The 14,829-nt window shown below is 45.0% G+C and overlaps 1 long non-coding RNA gene across 1 annotated transcript in view; it reads left to right on the forward strand.

The window, feature by feature from the left end:
* Positions 1 to 9,331, forward strand: part of LOC134911069 (uncharacterized) — a 55,999-nt gene extending 46,668 nt beyond the window's left edge. Inside the window, exon 3 of the long non-coding RNA XR_010176304.1 lies at positions 9,140 to 9,331. This is a non-coding gene — a long non-coding RNA (uncharacterized LOC134911069). The remainder of the gene's footprint in view (positions 1 to 9,139) is intronic.
* The last annotated feature ends 5,498 nt before the right edge of the window (positions 9,332 to 14,829 follow it).

The raw sequence follows: 14,829 nt of genomic DNA on the forward strand, positions 1-14,829 counted from the left end.
GAATTATTTCAACAGAAATGTGGACAACTGGTGTCAAGCCGTGTGATGCCTTTGTCAAGCTGTAATAAGTAGGGGTAAGGACGTTAACCACCTTGGAACATCCTCCCTTATACATTTATCAGAAGTCATTGACAAGTTTAAAAACTTTGGGTGACAGCGGAAGCAGTCCACTGACAACTAAATCCCTTCTTCCTCTTGTACCCAAGCTCCCAGTGCAAACCACACCACCAACTCCCTCAGTGTCAATTTCCTCCTTAGACAGGAATGCCAATAGTCCTGCAGGCCATGTCACTGGCAAGTCTGGTGAGTGCTCTCCTAACTGGGATTTCTCTGATGGTTCCTTGAGTTTAACACCTACTGCTGCTGCTGCTAATGTTGTTGCTGCTGGGAGTCAATCATCATCCCAGAGGGGAAGTCGGAAGACCACTTGTACTACTTCCAGTAAGCAATTGACTGTCCAACAGTCCTTTGCGAGGAAGATAAAATATCACAGCAGTCATCCTGTTGCAAAGCGGAATACTCAGGCCTTGACAACTATGTTGGTGTTAGACGTGCGTCCGGTATCCACCGTTAGTTAACAGGGACTTAGAGAATTGCTTGAGGTAGTGTGTCCCCGGATCCAAATCCCATCTAGGGTCCACTTCTCTAGGCAGGCGATATCGAGAATGTACACAGATGTTAGAAAAAGAGTCACCAGTGTCCTAAAAAATGCAGTTGTACCTACTGTCCACTTAACCATGGACATGTGGACAAGTGGAGCAGGGCAGACTAAGGACTATATGACTGTGACAGCCCACTGGGTAGATGTATGGACTCCCGCAGCAAGAACAGCAGCGGCGGCACCAGTAGCAGCATCTCGCAAACGCCAACTCGTTCCTAGGCAGGCTACGCTTTGTATCACCGCTTTCCATAAGAGGCACACAGCTGACAACCTCTTACAGAAACTGAGGAATATCACCGCAGATTGGCTTACCCCAATTGGACTCTCCTGGGGATTTGTGATATTGGACAACGCCACCAATATTGTGCGTGCATTACATGTGGGCAAATTCCAGCACGTCCCATGTTTTGCACATACAATTAATTTGGTGGTGCAGAATTTTTTAAAAACCGACAGGGGCGTGCAGGAGATGCAGTCGGTGGCCCGAAGAATTGCGGGCCACTTACGGCATTCAGCCACCGTATGCCAAAGACTGGAGCGCCAGCAAACACTCATGAACATGCCCTGTCATCAGCTGAAGCAAGAGGTGGTAACGAGGTGGAATTCAACCCTCTATATGCTTGAAAGGATAGAGGAGCAGCAAAATGCCATTCAAGCCTATACATCTGCCTATGATATAGGCAAAGGAGGGGGAATGCACCTGATTCAAGCGCAGTGGACAATGATTTCCATGTTGTGCAAGGTTCTGCAACCCTTTGAACTTGCCACACGTGAAGTCAGTTCAGACACTGCCAGCCTAAGTTAGGTCATTCCCCTCATCAGGCTTTTGCAGAAGCAGCTGGAGAGATTGAAGGAGGAGCTAAAATGGAGCGATTCCGCTAGGCATGTGGGACTTGTGGATGGAGCCCTTCATTCGCTTAACCAGGATTCAAGGGTGGTCAATCTGTTGAAATCAGAGCACTACATTCTGGCCACCGTGCTCAATCCTAGGTTTAAAGCCTACGTTGTATCTCTCTTTCCGGCAGACACAAGTGTGCAAGGTGCAAAGACCTGCTGGTGAGAAAATTGTCAAGTCAAGCGGAACGTGACCCGTCAACAGCTCCTCCTTCACATTCTCCCGCAACTGGGGGTGCGAGGAAAAGGCTACGAATTCCGAGCCCACCCGCTGGCGGTGATGCAGGGCAGTCTGGAGCGAGTGCTGACATCTGGTCCGGCCTGAAGGACCTGCCAACAATTACTGACATGTCGTCTACCGTCACTGCATATGATTCTGTCACCATTGAAAGAATAGTGGAGGATTATATGAGTGACAGCACCCAAGTAGGCACGTCACACAGTCCGTACGTATACTGGCAGGAAAAAGAGGCAATTTGGAGGCCCTTGCACAAACTGGCTTTATTTTACCTAAGTTGCCCCCCTCCAGTGTGTACTCCGAAAGAGTGTTTAGTGCCGCCGCTCACCTTGTCAGCAATCGGCGTACGAGGTTACTTCCAGAAAATGTGGAGAAGATGATGTTCATTAAAATGAATTATAATCAATTCCTCCGTGGAGACATTCACCAGCAGCAATTGCCTCCAGAAAGTACACAGGGACCTGAGATGGTGGATTCCAGTGGGGACAAATTAATACTCTGGCACTCATTCCAAGTTGTTTGCTTGCTAGCTGCTTTTAGCAGCATTGCACACGCTAGGCCGCTGCCCTCTGGGATTGTATCTTAGCATAGCAGAATTGCGAACGAAAGATTAGCAGAATTGCGAATAGAAATTTCTTAGCAGTTTCTGAGTAGCTCCAGACTTACTCCTACACTACGATCAGTTCAGTCAGTTTCGTTCCTAGATTGACGTCACAAACACACCCAGCATTCACCCAGACACTCCCCCATTTGTTCAGACACTCCCGCGTTTTTCCCAGAAACGCAAGCGTTTTTCGCACACACCCATAAAACGGCCAGTTTCCGCCCAGAAACACCCACTTCCTGTCAATCACACTCCGATCACCAAAACGATGAAAAATCTTTGTTACGCCGTGAGTAAAATACCAAACTTTTGTGCTAATTTACTTGGAGCAGGTGCACTGCGAACATTGCGCATGCGCAGTTTGCAACTAATCACTCCGTAGCGAAAAAAACTAATGAGCGAACAACTCGGAATCACCCCCTCTGTGAGGAGGAGGATGTACACAGTGAAAGGGGTGAGGAATCGAGGGATGAGGATGAGGTGGACATCTTGCCTCTGTAGAGCCAGTTTGTGCAAGGAGAGATTGATTGCTTCTTTTTTGGTGGGGGTCCAAACCAACCAGTCATTTCAGTCACAGTCGTGTGGCAGACCCTGTCGCTGAAATGATGGGTTCGGTAAAGTGTGCATGTCCTGTTTATACAACAGAAGGGTGGGAGGGAGGGCCCAATTATACAACAGAAGGGTGGGAGGGAGGGCCCAAGGACAATTCCATCTTGCACCTCTTTTTTCTTTCATTTTTCTGTGCATCATGTGCTGTTTGGGGACTATTTTTTTCAGTGCCATCCTGCCTGACACTGCAGTGCCACTCCTAGATGGGCCAGGTGTTTGTGTCGGCCACTTGGGTCGCTTAGCTTAGTCATCCAGCGACCTTGGTGCAAATTTTAGGACTACAAATAATATTGTGAGGTGTTTAGAATAGACTGGAAATGAGTGGTAATTATGGTTATTGAGGTTAATAATACTATAGGATCAAAATTACCCCCAAATTCTATGATTTAAGCTGTTTTTGAGGTTCTTTTTTTTAAAAAAACACCCAAATCCAAAACGCATACGAATCCGACACAAATTTGAAAGGGAGGTTTTGCCAAAACGCGTCCGAATCCAAAACACGACCGTGGAACCGAATCCAAAACCAAAACACAAAACCCGAAAAGTGTCCGGTGCACATCTTTAATATATACACATATATAATACACACATATACACACATATATACACATTTATATTACACACATATAAACACACATATATACACATATATAATACACACATTCACACACATGATCAGAGCCGGCCCTAACCAATATGATGCCCTAGGCAAGATTTTGGCTAGTGCCCCCTAGCACCACCGCTGGTTCTGCCTCTGACCTTGCACCTCTTTCCCAGCACCATCACCCCTCACCCATAGCAGTCCTTGTACCCCCTATATTTTAAATAGGAACAGTTCGCACATTTGACGCACAGCCCAAAAAGGGGCATCTTCTTGCTGGGAAGGGGCATGGCCACACAACAGTACCCCCAATTCCAATTACGCCACACAGTACTGCATCTTTATTCACATTTTATCTTGCGATAGTGTCCATAATTCATATTACTTCCCACAGTAGTATCACTTTACCTTATAAACTTTACTCCTCACAGTAGAGCCCCTTATTCACATTACATCACACTGAATTGCTCCTTATTCACATTACACCACACCTTATTGCTCTTTATACACATTAGATGACACAGTAGTGCCCTTTCTATATGCAACACCACGTAGTAAAGCACCTTATACACATAATGCCACACATTATTAATGCATTTATACACAATTCCACACAGTAATGCCCCTTACACATATGAGACACTTTAATGTCCTTATAAACATAATGCACCTTACACATTATGACAACCTTTATTAATGCCCTTTTACACATAAAATCCCTTACACATATGTCGCACATTATTAATGCCCTTATACACATAATGACACACATAGTGCCCCCTACACATTTGCTGTACATTATTAGTGCACCTATACACATAATGACACACATACAGTAGTACCCTGTTACACATATGTCGCATATTATTAATGCCCTTATACACATAATGACACACATAGTGGCCCCTTACACATATGTTGCACATTATTAATGCATTTTTACATGACACACATAATGCTCCTTACACATATTCTGAACACTACTGCACAACCAACCCACTCACATGCACACAGCACTCACACTGCTACTAACACTGTGACCTCTGCCTCTGCTTGGATACAGATGTGTCCTCACAAATCTTTCATCAATGCTAACATCGGGCACTTTTTTTTTTAAATGAAAATGCATCTTATTTGCATTGCTATGTGGCTAGGATGCACAAGCAGCTTCTGCTGATTAAACTGATATACAGCATGCCTATATACTGTGTGAGACTGTGGCTGTATCTGCATATGAAATGCTACACACAGAATATAGGCATGCCGCATATCATTTTAATCAGCAGAAGCTGATGATGCCCCTAGGCATATCAAATGCCCTAGGCAATTGCCTAGTTTGCCTATGCCTTTGGCCGGCTCTGCACATGATGATATCAATGTAATATTACTACAAACTGAGTTAGGAAAGTTGTAGGTTAGTTTTATCCAGTAATTTATCCTATAGAATATCAGTAACAATAACGCAGCTCTTCGTACCATACTGCACCTTATACAAAACCAGCAAAGAATTCTCTGCCGACACCACGCCGGTCACAGACTGAATGTGGTACTATGGGCCTAATTCAAGATTGATTGCAAAACAACATTTTCCTCTAATGTGTAAAACCATGCTGCACTGCAGGGAGGCAGATGTAACATGTGCACTGCAGGTGGGGCAGATGTAACATGTGCAGAGAGAGTTATATTTGGGTGGGGTGTGCTCAAACTGAAATCTAAATTGCAGTGTAAGAATAAAGCAGCCAGTATTTACCCTGCACAGAAACAATATAACACTCCCAAATCTAACTCTCTCTGCACATGTTACATCTGCCCCACCTGCAGTGCACATGGTTTTGGCCATTAGAGGAAAATGTTGTTTTACAATATTAGGCACTATGGGGCTCATTCCAAGTTGTTCGCTTGCTAGCTGTTTTTAGCAGCCGTGCAAACGCTAAGTTGCCGCCCTCTGGGAGTGTATCTTAGCTAAGCAGAAGTGCGAACGAAAAGATCGCAGAGCGGATACAAAAAAAATTGTGCAGTTTCTGAGTTGCTTCAGACATACTCAGCGCTTGTGATCACTTCAGACCATTCAGTTCTGGATTTGACGTCACAAACACGCCCTGCTTTCACCTAGCCACGCCTGCATTTTCCTGGCATGCCTGTGTTTTTTCGAACACTCCTTGAAAACGGTCAGTTGACACCCAGAAACGCCCACTTCATTTCAATCACTCTGCGGCCAGCAGTGTGACTGAAAAACGTCGCTAGACCTTGTGTGAAACTACATCGGCCGTTGTAGTAGTACGTCGCGCGTGCGTATTGCGCAACATACGCATGCGCAGAAATGCCATTTTTTTGCATCATCACTGCGCAGTGAACATTTTTAGCTAGTTATCAACACAGAATGACCACCTATATACAAAAGCTCTCTACTGGGTGCAGTGCATGTATAATCCACCAGAGGGCAGCAGACATGTATCAGGATGTATGTAACAGGTGTAGCAGGATGTATGTAACAGTATGTAACAGGTGTATCAGGATGTATGCAACAGGTGTATCAGGATGAATGTAATAGGTGTAGCAGGATGTATGTAACAGGTGTATCAGGATGTATGTAGCAGGTGTATCAGGATGTATGTAACAGGTGTATCAGGATGTATGTAGCAGGTATATCAGGATGTATGTAATAGGATGAATCAGGATGTATGTAACAGGTGTATCAGGATGTATGTAGCAGGTGTATCAGGATGTATGTAACAGGTGTATCAGGATGTATGTAACAGGTGTATCAGGATGTATGTAACAGGTGTATCAGGATGTATGTAACAGGATGTACCAGGATGTATGTAACAGGTGTATCAGGATGTATGTAACAGGTGTATCAGGATGCATGTAACAGGTGTATCAGTATGTATCAGGATGTATGTAACAGGTGTATCAGGATGTATGTAACAGGTGTATCAGGATGTATGTAACAGGTTTATCAGGATGTATCAGGATGTAGGTAACACGTGTATCAGGATGTATGTAACAGGTGTATCAGGATGTAGGTAGCAGGTGTATCAGGATATATGTAGCAGGATGTATCAGGATGTATGTAACAGGTGTATCAGTATGTATCAGGATGTATGTAACAGGATGTGTCAGAATGTATGTAACAGGTGTATCAGGATGTATGTAACAGGTGTATCAGGATGTATGTAACAGGTGTATCAGGATGTATGTAACTGGTGTATCAGGATGTAGGTAACAGGATGTATCAGGATGTATGTAACAGGTGTATCAGGATGTATGTACAGTAACAGGTGTATAAGGATGTATGTAACAGGTGTATCAGGATGTATGTAACAGGTGTATCAGGATGTGTCAGGATATATGTAACAGGTGGGATGTATGTAACAGGTGTATCAGGATGTATGTACAGTAACAGGTGTATCAGGATGTATGTGACAGGTGTATCAGGATGTATGTAACAGGTGTATCAGGATGTATGTACAGTAACAGGTGTATCAGGATGTATGTAACAAGTGTATCAGGATGTATCAGACAGGTGTATCATATGTATGTAACAGGTGTATCAGGATGTATGCAACAGGTGTATCAGGATGTATGTAACAGGTGTATCAGGATGTATGTACAGTAACATGTGTATCAGGATGTATGTAACAGGTGTATCAGGATGTATGTAACAGGTGTATCAGGATGTATGTAACAGGTGTATCAGGATGTATGCACAGTAACAGGTGTATCAGGATGTATGTAACAGGTGGATCAGGATGTATGTAACAGGTGGATCAGGATGTATGTAACAGGTGTATCAGGATGTATGTACAGTAACAGGTGTATCAGGATGTATGTAACAGATGTATCAGGATGTATGTAACAGGTGTATCAGGATGTATGTAACAGGTGTAGCAGGATGTATGTAACAGGTGTAGCAGGATGTATATAACAGGATGTATCAGGATGTATGTAACTGGAGTGTCAGGATGTATGCAACAGGTGTAGGAGGATGTATGTAACAGGAGTGTCAGGATGTATGTAACAGGTGTATCAGGATGTATGTAACAGGTGTATCAGGATGTATGTACAGTAACAGGTGTATCAGGATATGTAACAGGTGTATCAGGATGTATGTAACAGGTGTATCAGGATATATGTACAGTGACAGGTATATCAGGATGTATGTAACAGATGTATCAAGATGTATGTAACAAGTGTATCAGGATGTATGTAACAGGTGTAGCAGGATGTATATAACAGGATGTATCAGGATGTATGTAACAGGAGTGTCAGGATGTATGTAACAGGTGTAGTAGGATGTATGTAACAGGAGTGTCAGGATGTATGTAACAGGTGTATCAGGATGTATGTAACAGGTGTAGCAGGATGTATGTAACAGGTGTATCAGGGTGTATGTAACAGGTGTATCAGAATGTATGTAACAGGTGTATCAGGATGTATGTAACAGGTGTATCAGGATGTATGTAACAGGTGTATCAGGATGTATGTAACAGGTGTATCAGGATGTATGTGACAGGTGTATCAGGATGTATGTAACAAGTGTATCAGGATGTATGTAACAGGTGTATCAGGATGTAGGTAACAGGTGTATCAGGATATAGGTAACAGGTGTATCAGGATGTATGTAACAGGTGTATCAGGATGTATGTAACAGGTGTATCAGGATGTATGTAACAAGTGTAGCAGGATGTATGTAACAGGTGTATTAGGATGTAGGTAACAGGTGTATCAGGATGTATGTAACAGGTGTAGCCGGATGTATGTAACAGGTGTAGCAGGATGTATGTAACAAGTGTATCAGGATGTATGTGACAGGTGTATCAGGATGTATGTGACAGGTGTATCAGGATGTATGTAACAGGAGTATCGGGATGTATGTAACAGGTGTAGCAGGATGTGTGTAACAGGTGTAGAAGGTTGTGTGTAACAGGTGTAGCAGGATGTGTGTAACAGGTGTAGCAGGATGTATGTAACAGGTGTATCAGGATGAATGTACAGTAACAGATGTATCAGGATGTATGTAACAGGTGTAGCATGATGTATGTAACAGGTGTAGCAGGATGTATGTAGCAGGTGTAGCAGGATGTATGTAACAGGTGTAGCAGGATGTATGTAACAGGTGTATCAGGATGTATGTAACAGGTGTATCAGGATGTATGTAACAGGATGTATCAGGATGTATGTAACAGGTGTTTCAGGATGTATGTCACAGGTGTAGCAGGATGTATGTAACAGGTGTAGCAGGACAGGATTGGGCCGGCTGATGCTATAGAGGTGTCACAAGCTCATGAAGAAATAGGATGCCGCTGTCAATACAGGGTTAATGTATTTAAACAATAATATCTCCGAGTGATCGCTTATAATCATAGTATAAAGAAGAGAATTACTTGTCCTATTTATTATCACTGTAATAATTACTGTATCACATTCTATAATGATTTGTTCCCCTTGTGGAATATGATGATGTGAGAGGAATAGAATGAGCCGCGGAGCAGATCCGTCATATTATCTCTTTTTTTCTTTTTTATGCAGGAATTTGGGCGACGTTTGATAAATGGGGTCCCTGATGTCACATGACCCTGCGGTCCCGGACGCTCTGTACCTGCAGATTGGGGGCACCGGGCACAGATTATGGATGATAAATGTACATTGAGTCACAGTAACGGCTCATTGTATTGTGAGTGATGTCCAGTGTAAATGTAATAAAATGAGTTCCAGTCATCAGCATGTCACAGTCATTGTGTCTTCAGGTTTCAGCACAGTCAGTAACTACCAGTTATAACCATATAATAGTTACTGGAATACAGAGATGTTACAGCTGTCAGCAGGTGATCTCATCAGGTACCGGTATAGGGTTAGGGGATAATGAAATGTAGAAAGGTCTGGTCACATCTGGGTGAGGTCCACAGGACATGTCTATCACCCTGATCCATGTGCAGCATTCTCTGTAAGCCCAGACGTACTGTATGTATACCTGGTATCACTAGGACCCTGTAGAACCTCAGCCTCTGCATGGCGGCTGTACGCTGGCACCAGGGATAGATCTGCTGAGAGGGTCTGATGTCTGGAATGATACATACACGCAGTCTGTCACTGATCTACTGGTGATACCACAGGACATGGAGCTGAGGGTAACAGTGACACATATGGCTGTACTGTAGGAGAACCAGGAGCATGGTGGGTATATGACAATATAGGGGCAGATACACTGGTTGTGACTAGATGTTAGGCGCTGGGGTCCGCTCGTCGGTGCGGCCCGGCGCCTAGCAACCAGGGACGCCGTATGCGTACAGCCGCCGGCTCCCTGGCAACGCTAGACGCCGGGCGCACTGAGCCGCACGGACCCTAGCAACGGGGACGCCACTGGCGGACCGCGTTCCCCGTTGCTGGGTCCAGTTAAAATGATTGTGCACCTGTTTCCTGGCCGTGCAGCAAGGCAGCTGCACGGCATTTATGTAATCAGCCCTGTCAGCAGCTGATTGGAGGACTCCTGTTTATATGCACTCTCAGGGCTTCTCACAGACGCCGGTAATAGCTTCCTGCATGCTGTCCTTGTTTGCTGAGAGTCTGTTTCCAGTCTTGCTGTATCCGGTCGTTCCAGTCTCCAGTAGTCCTGTACTCGGAAGTTGTCATCATGTTCCTGGAGTCCTGACTGATCACCGTTTAACATCCAGTGGTGTTCGTGAGTCGCGGCTTTGCCGTGTGTTGCGGCTTGGCCGCTTTACCATTTATTATTTGTGTTTTGGAGCATTTTGCGGAGGGTTCCGCTTCCACAGGTCCACTCTGGTATCCGGCGGTGCTGGGTAGGAGTATTGGACAAGTGGATTTTTGGTTGTCCTTTTCCCTGGCGGTTTTTCCGCACATACTTCAGGTCTTTGCTAGTTAGCTTGTTGCCCCTGGCCTGTTGTCAGTCAGAGGTCCTCTTGTTATCATCCTGCCTCGGATTTCCCTTTGTCTCTCATTAAGACCGGGGGGCACCGGAGTTGGGCAGACATAATCCGCCCTTCAAACGTGGCTGCCAAGGGCTCAAGAAACCATAGTCTCGCAAGGGATTTCCGATAGCACGGGTGAGACAATAGAGTTAGGGCGCCAGGGGCAACTAGTCTTTCCTGCTCCCGTTACCAGCATTCCATTCCAGCGCTCTGGTCATTGTCATAAGATCTCCTCTGGTCAGGAGTGCTGGAATCATAACATTATTACCGGCCACACCAAAACTTAAAATTAAACGGGGTTTAATTTTTTTCTCATTCAGTTTTGTAAGAGTTTATCGGCCTCATGAATCCAACAGGTTTAGGGCCAAATCCTGGTCAGCTCTTAGTCAGCCAGATTCAAGAACTTACTCAGATGGTTCAGGATCTTTCCCTTCGGGTGAAGTCGCAGGAAGATCTTTTGCGAACTTCCCCGAAGGTAGTCCCTGAACCAAAGATGCATTTGCCTGACCGTTTTTCTGGTGATAGGAAAGAGTTTTTTAATTTTAAAGAATCCTGTAAACTTTATTTTCGTTTAAGACCGATCTCCTCGGGTACTGAATCTCAGCGGGTTTGGATTATTATTTCTTTGCTCCAAGGGGATCCTCAGACCTGGGCATTTGGTTTAAAAGCAGAGGATCCGGCCTTGTTGTCAGTAGACGCCTTTTTTGGGTCTTTAGGGCTATTGTATGATGACCCTGATAGAGAGGCATCCGCTGAAGGTCAGTTGCGCGCTCTCAGACAGGGTAGGAATCCTGCAGAGGTTTATTGTACGGAGTTTCGCCGTTGGTCGAACGACTGTGGCTGGAATGACCCAGCCCTGCGCAGTCAGTTTCGCCTCGGCTTATCAGAGTCTATAAAAGACAGTCTCCTTCAGTATCCCGCTCCTGAGACTCTCGATAAACTCATGGAGCTTTCTATTAAGATTGATCGTCGTCTCAGAGAGCGGAGGGCTGAAAAAGGAGCACCTGTCAGGTCAACTCCATGTGTATATTCCATTCCTGAGGACATAGAGGAGCCCATGCAGATGGGTCTCTCCCGGCTGTCTCCTGAAGAAAGAGCCAGAAGGCAAAACTCTGGTCTTTGTTTGTACTGTGGGGGTAAGGGACATTTTGCTCGTAATTGTCCGAACAAGTCGGGAAACGCCTCGACCAGGTGAATTGTGAGGGGGTTCACCTAGGTCTGCAGCTTATCTCCTAGAATAACTCCCTTTTAGTCCCAGCTAAAGTTTCCTTTGGCAGCCTCAGTTCTTCGGTGTCGGCTTTTGTTGACAGTGGAGCTGCAGGAAACTTTATGGATTTAACTTGGGCTAAGGCCTTAGGCATTCCTCAGTTATCTTTGGGTAGGTGTGTCACCATGCATGGCTTAGATGGGAGTCCACTGTCCAATGGGGTTATTTCCCTCTGTACACCCCCTGTACTACTTACGGTAGGAGCTCTTCATTCTGAAAAAATCGAGTTCTTCCTTACCCATTGCCCAGCAGTTCCAGTGGTTCTGGGTCACCCTTGGCTGGCCTTTCATAATCCCACCATTGATTGGCGGTCGGGGGAGATTTCACAATGGGGTACCTTCTGTGATAAGGAATGTATTACGTTTCCAGTCAGAATAGCAGCTGCCATTCCTGAACTCATTCCCGTGGAATACCAAGAGTTTGCTGATGTGTTCTCCAAGGGCAATGCAGACATTCTGCCTCCACATCGGCCTTATGATTGTGCTATTGAGCTAATTCCTGGTGCCGCATTGCCAAAGGGAAGGTTATATGCTTTATCCGGGCCAGAAACTTCGGCCATGAATGATTATGTTAAGGAGAGCCTAGGGAAAGGATTTATTAGGCCATCAAAATCTCCTTTAAGTGCAGGCTTCTTCTTTGTGGAGAAAAAGGATGGCTCACTTAGACCTTGCATTGACTTTAGAGCCCTGAATAAAATCTCAGTAAAAAATACTTATCCTCTGCCGCTGATTTCTGTCCTCTTTGATCAGCTGCGTTCGGCTGTGATTTTTTCTAAAATTGACCTAAGAGGAGCGTATAACCTCATCCGAATCAAGTCTGGAGATGAGTGGAAGACGGCCTTCAGTACTCAGTCGGGTCACTACGAGTACCTGGTGATGCCGTTCGGCTTGTCTAACGCTCCAGCAGTTTTCCAGAACCTCATTAACGATGTGCTCCGTGACTTCCTAGGGAAATTCGTGGTCGTTTACTTAGACGACATCCTGATTTATTCTGACTCAATTGAACAACATGTTACCCAGGTGCGTCAGGTTCTTCAAAAGTTACGTGAGAATCATCTATATGCCAAGCTGGAGAAATGTGAGTTTCATGTCACGGAGGTATCTTTTTTAGGGTACATTATTTCCCCTCGGGGATTTTTCATGGAACCTAAGAAGCTCCAGGCCATCCTTAGTTGGGCGAAACCCACCAATTTAAAAGCAATTCAGCGCTTTTTAGGGTTTGCGAATTATTATAGGAGGTTCATTCATTCTTTTTCCGACCTGGTTGCTCCCATTGTGGCTCTGACAAAGAAAGGAGCGGATCCTACCAACTGGTCGCGTGAAGCTGAGTTGTCCTTTTGGGCCCTGAAACAAGCTTTTGTCTCGGCTCCAGTCCTCAGACATCCCAATCCAGAATTGCCCTTCGTTGTGGAGGTTGATGCCTCGGAGGTTGGAGTGGGGGCTATCCTATCTCAAAAGGATCCGGAGTCTCTGGAACTACATCCTTGTGCCTTTATGTCCAGGAAATTCTCCTCCGCTGAATCCAACTATGACGTTGGTAACCGGGAGTTACTGACAATAAAATGGGCTTTCGAGGAGTGGAGGCATTGGCTGGAGGGAGCAACACATACTATTTCAGTATTGACTGACCATAAAAACCTGCAATACATCGAATCAGCTAAGCGGCTGAATGCCCGGCAGGCTCGTTGGGCTTTATTCTTTACTCGTTTCAAATTTATTATCACTTTCAGGCCAGGTTCCAAGAATACCAAGGCGGATGCCCTGTCACGCAGTTTTCTTCCGGTTCACAATAACAGTCCTGTTACTCCCATACTTCCATCTTCAGTCATTTGGGCAGGCCTCACACAAGATTTATTTACCCAGTTAAAACAGCTTCAACACCAAGCTCCTGGAAATACTCCTGCTGGTCGTCTTTACGTCCCTGAGTTTTTGAGAGCTACTGTTTTGACTGAGTTCCATGATAACAAAGTTTCCGGGCATCCGGGGATCTCTAAGACTTTGGAGTTAGTCTCCCGCTCAGTATGGTGGCCTGGTCTTTCTAAAGACGTTAAGGAGTTTGTTTTTTCATGTCAGGTTTGTGCACAGCATAAGGTTCCCCGTTCCTTGCCTATTGGGCAACTTATGCCCTTAAATGTCCCCCTCAGGCCATGGTCTCATATTTCCATGGATTTTGTGGTAGACCTTCCCCTTTCAGCCGGATTCCGAGTCATATGGGTGGTAGTGGACCGTTTTAGCAAGATGGCTCATTTCATTGCTCTTCCCCGACTGCCATCTGCCCAAGGATTGGTTGTTTTGTTTCTCCGCCATGTTTTCAGACTTCATGGGTTGCCCACTGATATTGTTTCTGATCGGGGTCCACAATTCATTGCACAATTCTGGAAGTGTTTTTGTGCTTCATTAAAGATGAAATTGTCATTAACATCCGGTTACCACCCCCAATCCAACGGGCAAACCGAGCGAGTTAACCAATCATTGAAACAGTATTTGCGTTTGTACTCAGCCAAACTCCAGAATGATTGGTCCGAGTTTCTTCCATTGGCGGAGTTTGCTTACAACAATTCTTGTCATTCCTCCACTAATGTGTCTCCATTCTTTTCAGTTTTTGGTTTTCACCCCAGAGGTAATTCTTTTTTTCAACATTCCTCAGTTTCCTCGCTAACCTTAACCTCCCATCTCAGAGCCATTTGGAAAAAAGTGCACCTTGCTCTCAGAAAAGCGGCCTTTCAAGAGAAAAAATTTTCAGACAGGCTCCGACGTCCTTGCACTTTTAAGGTGGGAGATAGGGTATGATTGTCGACTCGTAACATTAGACTTCGACAATCCTCGGCTAGATTGGGACCCAAATTTATTGGACCATTTCATATTATTAAAAAAGTCAACCCAGTTGCTTTCCGGTTACGTTTACCAAGATCTCTCCGGATTGGAAATACGTTTCATTGCTCCCTGTTGAAACCATACGTTTCTTCCAGTAGATTTCCTCAGAAGATCTCTCAGGGAAGATCTCCAGTGGATGTACAGGGACAA

The sequence above is a fragment of the Pseudophryne corroboree genome, chromosome 4, assembly GCF_028390025.1.
Source record: "Pseudophryne corroboree isolate aPseCor3 chromosome 4, aPseCor3.hap2, whole genome shotgun sequence".
NCBI classification, from domain to species: Eukaryota; Metazoa; Chordata; class Amphibia; order Anura; family Myobatrachidae; genus Pseudophryne; species Pseudophryne corroboree.